Below are 11,298 nucleotides of genomic sequence, written 5' to 3' on the forward strand. Positions count from 1 at the left end.
TTATATGAGATGCTAATTTAATATTTCATAATTGAATTGATATTTAATTGATTCATAACATTAATTTAATAAAAGAATTTAAAATAAATATAAATATTTTATCTTTACAAATAATATGAAACTCATTTTCACACAATACTTTTGGTTGGTCTGGTTTTAGTGTCATGATCTACGAATAAATTCAATTAGAAGACAAAGTAGAATATATTTTTCTTTTTTGATAAAACTTGGCCTGTAATTTTATTCAAATTAGAAAAAAGAAAAGTAACAAAGTAAAAACAAACCCTAAACTAGAAACAAGGCTCATTAAAAACCTAATTCGTCCTATAATCCTAAAGCCTAAACGAGTCCAAACCTTAAAAAACACACATTTCAAAACAAAACCCTAAAGAAACTACCCCGTAGCCAGTTTCCATTTCTGATGATCCCTCTTCATCTTCAACAATTTGTCTCTTCAAGCTCTGAAAAATAACTGTCAACCACGTCAAAACTCTCAACTAATCCAAGGCATCTCTAAAATGAGCGATTTTACTCGCTATTTTAGTTACCCTTTTACTAAAGAAACTTTGGATCTCAAATGTCTTTCCATTTTCTTATCATTTTCTTCTCTTAAAATATAGAAATACTCTTTCTTCAACCCCTCAGATCTATTGTTTCCTTGTATTCAAATCTATAAAGTTCCTTGGATTTTACCATAATCCCTTCAACTTCCTCCTCTTCCACCTTGTATGTCAATCTCGACGGCCATAGCTACCGAACTGGAAAGACCAGAAGCCAGATAGGTATTCCCGCTCTCGATTAAACCTTTTTTTGCAAGTATATGAGCCACTTTGTTTGTTTGTCTCCTTGCATGCTTAAATATACAACTAACAAAGTTGCTTCTTAATCTTTTAACATCTAAAATGTAATCCCTTATTTCATATCTATCCTCTTCCCCACTTAGTATTTTTTTAATAATAGCTAACACGTCGCCATCAACTTCAACTCTTAAAAAGCTTGACTCTGCTTCGAATCTAATCACCTGGACGCATGCGAGTGCCTCTGCTACAAACGTCGTTAGTATATGCCCGTTATTGTAAGATTTTACTTTTAAAACATTACGAAAAGAATTTCTGATGACAGTTCCTGTACATGAATTTTTATTTTGTTTACCAAATGCAGCATCAAAGTTGATTTTAACATTCGTGCCCCCCAAAGGATTCTAGTGTTATTTTGCCACTACGTTGACTGGTACTTTCTTGTTAACTCCTATATCCCGCAAATAATCTACAATGAATTGCACCAAACTTACCTTTGATTGTATCTTATTTTCATGAACCACTTTATTTATGACCGTCCATAATCCCCAAATTACACACACTATTATTTTAATTCGATGATTAGATTCTTTTTCGAATAAAACCTTCATCCAGTACTTATGCTATAATTGATCTTGCTACAGGGTCCACCTGATACCCAATCTGGACAAAACATCAACTGCAAATGGGCAGTCTCGAAACATATGATCAATGGTTTCAGTATTGTTTAAGCATCTTGGACAATTTGCTGCATTCCCTAGTTTGCGTTGATATAGATTAGAGAAAGTAGGAAGAAATTTATTTAGGGATTTCCATACCAAGATTTTTTTTGAAGGTGATTCAACCTTCCATAGCTTTTTGTACATGGTTTTGTAATAATTTTGGTTTGCTTGTAAATTTGTTGATCTCTCGGTATGTATTAAATTATTGTAACCACTTCGCACTGTGTAAACCCCTGAAGCTTCTCCTCGCCATACCACTCAATCCGTTTCTTACTCGAGAGGGAGAGGCATGCATAGAATCCTCTCAGCATCTTTAAGGTGAAAGGTACTTCTTACTAGATCTTCCTTCTATTGATTTGAGCTTTGTTCAATTAAGTTTGAGACATAAACTAGATTCTGATCAATTTTTGAATGCTAGATTTTATATTCATCAATGCCCGGAACCCACGCCTCGTTCCAAATTCAGATATGCTTTCCTGAACCAACTCACCAACACATTCCTTTAAATCTCAAGAAGTCCTTTAGTTGACCATAAAATTTTCCAAGTATATGATGGTAAGTTCCCCAACCTTGCTGGCATGAAGTCTGAATTTGGATAGTATTTAGCTTTTAATGACATTGCTAACAATGAATCTGGGTAACAAATTAAACACAAATCTTGTTTTGCTAACAATGTCACATTAAACTTAGATAAACATCTAAATTTCATTCCTCCATCTTCTTTTAACTCCCCAAGCTTGCTCTAATCACACCAATGGATTTCACGTTTATCATGTCATTTTTGCCACCAAAATCATCCCATAATGTTTTCAATTCCGCACAAAATGATTTTCGTAACAAAAAACATGCCATAGAGTAAGTAGGAATTGCCTGTAATACTGTTTTTGTGAACACTTCCTTACCCCCCAATTGACAAGAATGTTGTACTCCACACTTTAAGTTTGCTAGTTATCCTATCTTTTAGGAGTTGGAAATTTCTTTTTTATCCCTCACTACTATTTTTGGAAGCTCTAAATATTTCTCCGGATTTCTTGAGGTTCGAAATTCCAAAATTCTTGTTATTTGCTCCTTTGTTTGCTTCAAAACATTTGAGTTAAAGAATGTCATTGGCTTATTAAAGTTTATGTATTGACTGAGACAAATTTCATATTATTGTAAAATGGTCTTAAGGTTATGGGCTCCCTTTTCTTTGGCGTCCCCAAATAAAATGCAATCGTCCGTTAAAATAAGATGCGTAATTGTAGGGCCCTTACGGCATACATTTTCCCTTTTAATAGTACCTTTCCGTGTTGCTAGCCTCATCAACGATGACAAGCCTTCACTGCAAATTAAAAATAAATAGGGGCTTAAAGGATCACCTTGACACGACCCAGCTTCAGTTCTAAAAATTCTTTCCGCTTTTTATCAAGATATCGCTGACTAACATATTTCTTTCTGAATTTTGTTCGGAATAAATCCCAATTCATGTGATCTTTCGGTACCACTACTATAAAAGTGTTCCACCACTGATACGCTTTGTCTTTTAACAAAGCTATTGCACATTTTAAACAATCACTGGAAGGACAAGACAATTTATTAAAAACTCTGATAGTATTCTCTAACCAGAATTCAACTTTTCCCGGATCATCTTCAGCTTTACCACATAATTCTTCTGCCCCATATTTACGAAATTTATCAACTAGGGGCCTACTTATACGTACCATTTCTAAACGTTGAGGAATAGGGGGAGTTAATTGGGGTACAGGAGGAGGCGAAGGTCGCTAAGTAATTGGATTTTTTCGAATAAAATATGAAAACCACTCAGACATCATATGGAAGAAGGCTTCTCACGCCTCACTTCCACGACCCTCCTTATATGGAGGCTTGAGCATTGCTCTCAAATTCATTAAAATTAGCCAAGTTGGATGAAATCTTTTATCCATATAAAAAACATAATTAATTTAAGTTAGAAGATATCACACAATCACAGGTTATAAAATGACATGTATTTTAAACTCTATACATGCTACGTTCAATTCGAGAACCGACTAAACCGTAGCTCTGATACCACTAAATGTAACACCTTTAACCCATCTCTGTTGTCAGATTAGAGTTACAAAATATTACCGAAAAAATTAGAATATTTAGCTTCATAACAGAAACAATTATACAAATTAAATTTTAACATTTAACAATTGAATCTAATCATGGTAAAACTCACAGGCCTTAAATCGAGCCCATGGTGCTCTAAAACAGTTTGAAAATATTTTAAGATCAATTTGAAACAAATCAGAAAATTTTAGAAAAACTTGAAAATTTTGGAAACAGGGTATAAACAGCCATGTGGCCAGGCCGTGTGAAATAGTACAGTCCATGTAGACATTCGAAGTCTATAAAGACAGTCATGTACCAGCCCATGTAGGTATACGAAAAAGGGTCACGTAGCCGTGTCGCAGGCCATGTCTCAGACCATGTGAAACCTGCACCTAAAACAATAATGACACACGACGTGTGGGGAAGCCGTATGTGGCACACGATTGTGTGACAGCCGTGTGCTCCATTTTTAACCTCTAAAATAAGCCAAATCAAGAACCATTCTTGCACAACAAGACACACCATACCTAGCCTATTTCACATGGTTAAAAGCACATTTAAAACATCAAAAACATGCCAAATATTTGTCCATCCCATATCTAACCAATATGCCATCCAAAGGCACCTCAATTCATACACCAATTCAATTCATTCAAAACTAAATTTCATACCTTAAACCTACATCATTCTCACCTACATATTATTGAACCACCTTATTTATATATCAACAAGTCATATGTTATATGCTTACAATGCATTTAAAAGTGACCAAAAGACATATATTTACCTATGCATTTACAATTCAAAAGAAAAACATATACACAAGAAACATAACCACATCACATTGTCCAAATAGCATAATTAAAACTCCTATTACATTTAAGCCCTATACATGTCATTTATAATCATAGCCAAATTTAAAAAAAACTACCAAAACGGTTGATTGATAGTGTGATAGAGCTCCGACAAGATTCCAACCAGTCATAAAATGATAAACCATTCACATTGCTTATTAAATCATATGGATATTTTACTTTCCTATCCACAAGAATTTAATTAGTTAGTACATAAACTTAAAAATATATCACCTATAAAAGAGGTCATATATCATGAAATGAATTTCCATTATACATACCATTCATCATATGTTTAATTAGTTCCCTTTTCAATCCATTTTCACATATCATACTTTCCATTTCATATGCTCATTAACATAACCCAACTCATATACATGGCTTTCCATTAAACCTTAATTACCTGTTGAACCATATAGAATAACATCAGATACTCGAGAAATGCTCACACAAAGTAGGCATTTTCATGTAACTGAAATAATCTCAATAATGCTTACATGAGCTAAGAAATGGGCCTCCTCACATGAGCTATAGGTCGGGATGTTAGGTACACGATGTTGCTCATATGAGCTACGGAGAATCCGCAACAAATACAGGGCCTCAGCCATCAGTAGGACATCCAAGACCCGCACCCGAAACCATATAATTCCTAATGACATGTCATTTGTATCCTAAGTATTCACAAGGTTCAAATGAGACTACTAAACCATCCAATAACCAAAACATCGTATTATTATCAATTTAAACTATACCTAGCATAACATTAATTAACATACAATCAAAATAAAAATTAATAAGTTTAATGCTCATACGAACTTACCTCGATTACAATGGTTGTTACAATAAAGTTAGAAACTAATCCGAGACTTTTGTTTTCGCTCAATTCAAGTTCGGTTGTTGTATATCTTGATCTAAATAATAATTTCATTCAATTAAATAATTAAAATAGCTTAATATCATTAATTATAGCTTATAACTCATTTTAATGTGAATTTATGAAATTACCCCGAACATTTTAACTTTTGTACAATTTAGTCCCTAAATCCAAAACTTACAAATTAACCATTTTTAACTGAAAATCATGCTAATCGATTTTTAATAGGTCTACAAAAAGACCATATTTTCTACTATTTCACATTATTAACGTTGAATTTTACCATTTTCTCAAATGTGCCCTTAAAACTTAAAATTATCAAAGATCACTTAACAAAATATGTCTATTTAAAAACCAAACTTAATAATCTATCAATTAAATTCACAAACACTACAAATTCATTCATGGAAATTCCCTATATTTTTAATAACTTAACAAATTGACCCATGGGCTAGCTAGATTGAGCTAATACAAGCTCAAAAACATAAAAATTACTAAAAACGAGACAACGCACCATACTATGCAAGGAATTCAAGCTTGGCCGAGAGCTTCTAACCTCTCCAATGGCAGTTTCGATTTGTTTAAAGAAAAGAAGATGATGATAACATTTTTGGCCTTTTGTTTTTTTAATTTCTATTTAATTATCAATTTACAATTTTACCCTTTTTAAAATTAATCAAATTTCATGCATTTCATCACCTAAAACCATCCTCTATAAGTTCAATTGGTACATTTACTATTTAAGTCTATTAGTTTAATACTCCATAGCCAATTGACCCTTTTAACTAATAGAAATTTACTTTTGCACCTTTTTTAGTTTAGTTCTTTTTACCTTTTTAACTATTTAAATGTTACAATTTCTTAACCAAATTTTAATAAGACTCTAATAATTACTCATAAAAATTAAATAAATAATAAAATACTGACTCGATCGTCAGAATTGTGATCTCAAAATCAATATTTTCGACACCACCGAAAATAGGTTGTTACAGGGTTAGAGTTATGACATGATATCCGCAAGAAATTTTTAATGCGAGAAGAGAATTTTATTTTCCATAATCCCTTTCACCAATTTGATCCTAAAGAACTTTCCGAACAAGAAGAGTTAGAAGTCTACTGGAAGAAAATATTTCTAAGTACATAATATGTTGAAAGAACAAAATAGATGTCATTTCTGTTATGGTGCCAAACCAAAAAGTCATCAATATGTGAAGGGTTTATAGGGATGTTTTTGATAATCTGTCGTGAATTTGAGTTAATGTTACTATTGATGTGCAAGTGTACGCTTTCGTCAATAAGTAATAAAGTAGTGAGTATAAGGGTTACCGTCTTTATAGGGATTGTATATGTGAATCAATAATTGCAAAATTAATTATTAATCAACTTGATGAGTAACAAAGATTTGGATAAGAGGACTTAACTAAGGACTTTAACTAAATTAAACTAAACTAAGAATGTAAAATAAATTAAACAACAACACAACAGAGAATAACAATAGAAAAGTTTAACACAAAGTTCAACAATAATAACATGAAAGGCTAGAACAAATATTTCTCTTTAACATGCAGTTATTAAAAATCAAGCTATAATATGTTACGATTAATTTGTGGCAATATGATGTGCAATAGGCCCAATTTGCCCAGGCCCAAAAGCATAAATAAATAAAACCAATAGGAAACAAAAAAACCAAAGTCCAAATGTCCATTACATTGACCCAATTTAAAAACCCAAAATTACATACCCAAAACCCACTAAACAGAGGCCCAGTGCACCTAGCCCACTAACCTAAACTTAATGGCCCAATGGCCCAACACCTAAAGACAGTTAATAGAAAACCCTAGCAAGTTATCGCGCCGCAATCGAACACAGGCACTGCCCTTGTACGTGCACCACCGCCGCGTACCACACCTCCGTACACGCCACGTCCACCACCTCCGTACACCAGCTGGCCTCCGTACCTGCAAAGAAGACGAAAACAACACAGCAAAACAACAACAATAGGCCAGCATATAAAAAATGGAAGAAATAATAGAAAAAAGGGAAGAAAAGGATAAAACCATTTTTGTAATATTCGGCAATATAAAAAGCCGATTGATTCATTCTTGTAAGGTTACACACACAAATATTGTACGAAAGAAAAATTTTGAAAAGCAATAGAAAAATAGTTTCTAAAGGTGATTTATTTTTGGAGTTCTTTTTTCTTTCGGTTTTATCTTTGTTTCATATATATTATTTTTAATAATAAATAAATAAAAGATAAGGGAAAGGAGGGATTTACCTTATCGACGTCGATTAGGTCCTTGTTCGCTTCGTCGTGATCGGAGCTCGAGCGAGAACAGTGGGACGAGGACTGACGAAGTCTCCGAGTGGCGTGAAAGCTAGGGTTAAAACCCTAGCAGAGAGTTTAGTTTTTTTTATTTTATTTTGTTTATGCAAATGTTTTTTTTAACAGAAACTCGGTTTAAATGGTGCATTTATATGGTGCCGTTTTAACAAGGAATCATAAGAGTCGAAACGACATCGTATAAGGAGTAGACCCGCGCGGTGACCCGACCCGGGAAAGGATCCGCGTGTTTTGGCCTCTGTTGGGAAATTTGCACAAATGGTCCCTTGATTATTATAGAGTGTTTAAATAGATCTTTTTATTTCCTTTAAATTTTGCCCGCATTTTATTATTTTGTTTTTAATTAAGTCCACATAAAACGTTGCATTTTGGAAGGGAGGGAATATTTTCTCATTTGGCCCTCCATGTAATTCGCGCATTGTATTTTAGTCCTTTCTTCTATTTTATTTTTTTATTTCATTTTGACTTCAATTTACTCCTTTTTGTTTGGATAATTTCTTCTATTGGACTTTATTAATCCATTCCTTTTTACATATACATATATATATTTATGTATTTGCTTTAAAATTTATTTTGATATTATTATACTAGTTCGTATATTTAATCACCATTTTACGTATATACCCTATTTTATTTTATTATGTAATATTATTTTAAGTTTTTAACTTTTTTATACAATACTATTTTATAACTATATATAATTTATCTTAATCCATTTTATTAAACATATGCGCATATATAACATGTTATTGAGTTCACGTTGTATTTTTTTTATTTATCTATACATACATATAATTTGTTTTTAAAAAAGGACCCTATTTTAATTTATTTTGCTTATTTCAACTTTTATACATATATTGTTATACATACTATTATTTATATCAAGTTCTTCACTCCATGTGCATTACTTCTAAATTAATACATGCATATTATTGATTTTTAATTCATTAGTTTTTAAATGTTAGTATTTTCATGTAACCATTGCTCCTATGTATTGTATTGCTTATTTACTTGATTATTCTTCATACATTAGTGTATTTTTTTTTAATTTACGAATTATCACTTCGCATTGCACATTATCGCTCCATCACGCTTTATTCGTTTAAAAGGTTACGTTTAATATCATTTAAATATCAAAATCGTTTTATTCAAAAGCTTTCAAAATAACGCAATACTCGAAATTTAGAATCTTCGAAATAATGGAGCTCCAACGTATTGGGTTCCAATTTTCCTCGTTGAATCTAAATAATCAAGAATATCCCTTTTAATGAAAACATAAATAAAAAGCTCATTCTCGGGAATTTGACACGTTGTGTCCTAACGCATTGGATGTGACATGTTGTTTTCTCGAGACAAGGATTTTTCTAATAAATGAAAATAAAGGCAATATTCGATATTTAGGAATTTTGTGAAATCGAGCCCTAACTTACTGGGTTTTGATTTTCTCATTTGACCCAAATAATCAGATATCATTCTCAAAATGCATAGGTTTTAAAAGTTAAAAGTCAAATTTAATCTTGAGGATTTAAAATGTTGCACTCTAACTTACTGAGTGTGACGATTTATTTCTTTGAAATAAGTGAGTCTCATCATCCAATTCATTTTATTCAAATTTTCTTTTCAAAGGATCGTATTTCAAAATCTTTTTCAAATTCTCGACACTAAGACATTGAACAATCAACTCGGTACCAATTTTGGGCGTTACGAGGGTGCTAACCCTTCCTCGTGCGTAACCGACTCCCGGACCTATTTTCTTAAATTTCGCAGACCTAAAATTTATTTTTAATGGTGAACCGATCACACCTTAATAAAGATCCGTGGCGACTCCCATTTTCATTTTTAAGTCGACAACTAAATAATTTTTTTTCAAAAATATGGTTTCGACATGATGATTTATTAATTCAATTTCTTCAATCTGTAGGCTTCTCTCGAAACCCTACATTAATCTTTTAGTTACTTAACATATATCTATGCCAAATCAACATCAAGATCACCTTCTCAAGCATCGTTCATAAGAACTATGCATGCAACGATTATCTCTCGATATCAACATCAACATGCACCATTCAAGTTGTGTGTCTATCAATTATTACCTCTTCTCAGATTAAATAATTAATTCATTTTACTTACAAATGATGGTCATGCATTTGTAAGTCGAACATGTAATTCCTTGAATGAATAAACTATCATAAGCACAAACATTAGTAGCAAAGAATCAATAATAACATGTAAAAGATTCATAATCATTCTAGCAAAACAATATTAATTCATGATCATTAAATTGAAAGCAAGAAGACAATTTGAAATCATGTTCATCAACACAACAACAAAACAACAAATAAGATAAAGGAAAGATGAAAGATGAATAGCCAATGGTGGTTCTCCGTGGCTCATGCATGTTTGAGAAGAGATGCTAGCTGAATCTGGTGGTTTTCCATGGCTAACTTCTACTTGCTCTCTCATGGTGGCTGTCCTCCTCTCCTAACTGTCGCTCTCCCTTAAATTCTCAAGATTGTGTTTTTTTTCTTTTCAACTCTCAACTTTTGAGAAGAATACTCTCAATTGTGGTGTGTGACGATGTTTTTAAAGTGTAGCTAGTGCTCCCTATTTGTACTAGTGAGCCTCCATTTTCCCTTTACTATTTTTAGGTGTCTCACCTTTGTTTTTCTCCATGTAGGTGGAAAGTTCATTGATTTGGGGGAAGAGGTGGACGGTTTCCTTAATTTGTGGAGGAGTTGTTTGATTCTTTCCATAACTGATTTGGTGGTTGTGGTAGGTGAATACCAAGTCATATGGATAGTTTTGAGCTCTTTTCTCCTCTCTAGTGGACAGTTTGGGCCTCTCATTCCCTTAGTGGACGGTTTGAGTTCTTCTTTTGTTGGATTGGATGGTTTGCGCTATCCATATTTATCTATCCACTCTCCTATTGGGTTGAGAACAGGTTTAAAGTCCAACAAGTAGAAATGGAGCGTCAAAATATGTGCATTTCTGAGATTGACCCCGCCAGTCCAAGGTTGCAACAATGTTGCGGCATTGAGCATCAGAATATGCATTTCAGTCATTTCTTTCTTCTGAGTCCACCAATCATCTTTATGGATGAAAATTACCTATTTTAGCAAAGAAATCAACCGAAGTGAATTATTCAAAATAAATTTTACAATAAACAAAAATTTAAACAATTACAACACAATTTGTCATTAATCAACCCAAACTTGAATGCAATTGTAAGTTAAAACGCATTAAAATAACTATATATTTTAGATTTATCACAATCTTAGTCTCTTCCTCTAAAAACCAACAATCAAGCATACCATAATTCCAATCATTTTTATCCTTGTTGAAAAGGTGGTGAACCAAAACATGTCCATTGGCTCTTAGACAGGGTGACCTAACTCTCCAATCATTGTGATCGAATAGCCATTTGTCATCCCATATGAGAATATTCCTACCATTGCTAACATTCCATTTAATATCCATATTCAAAACTCTAACCCCCTTCAAAAAGACTTTGCCAAACTCAAGATCCTTTAGGTTTGCCTTCAAGTTCAATAAGGTTCTGGTTTGAACTAGGACTAGTTCATCTAAAGTTTAAAATTCTTGTTTTTATCATTTTCACTTTTACAAAGTATTTTTA

The 11,298-nt window shown here is 32.6% G+C and overlaps 1 long non-coding RNA gene across 2 annotated transcripts; it reads left to right on the plus strand.

Annotated features, from left to right (window-relative positions):
- The first annotated feature begins 262 nt into the window (after window positions 1-262).
- LOC107915025 (uncharacterized) lies at window positions 263-3,002 on the plus strand. 2 transcript variants are annotated; one of them, XR_001689162.2, is made up of 5 exons: window positions 263-782; window positions 996-1,075; window positions 1,162-1,230; window positions 1,442-1,844; window positions 1,938-3,002. It is a non-coding gene; the product is annotated as an uncharacterized lncRNA (long non-coding RNA). The 2 variants fall into 2 exon arrangements; XR_001689161.2 differs by having other exon boundaries at window positions 269-782; window positions 1,442-3,002.
- The last annotated feature ends 8,296 nt before the right edge of the window (window positions 3,003-11,298 follow it).

The sequence above is a fragment of the Gossypium hirsutum genome, chromosome D10 (assembly GCF_007990345.1).
Source record: "Gossypium hirsutum isolate 1008001.06 chromosome D10, Gossypium_hirsutum_v2.1, whole genome shotgun sequence".
Classification (NCBI taxonomy): Eukaryota; Viridiplantae; Streptophyta; class Magnoliopsida; order Malvales; family Malvaceae; genus Gossypium; species Gossypium hirsutum.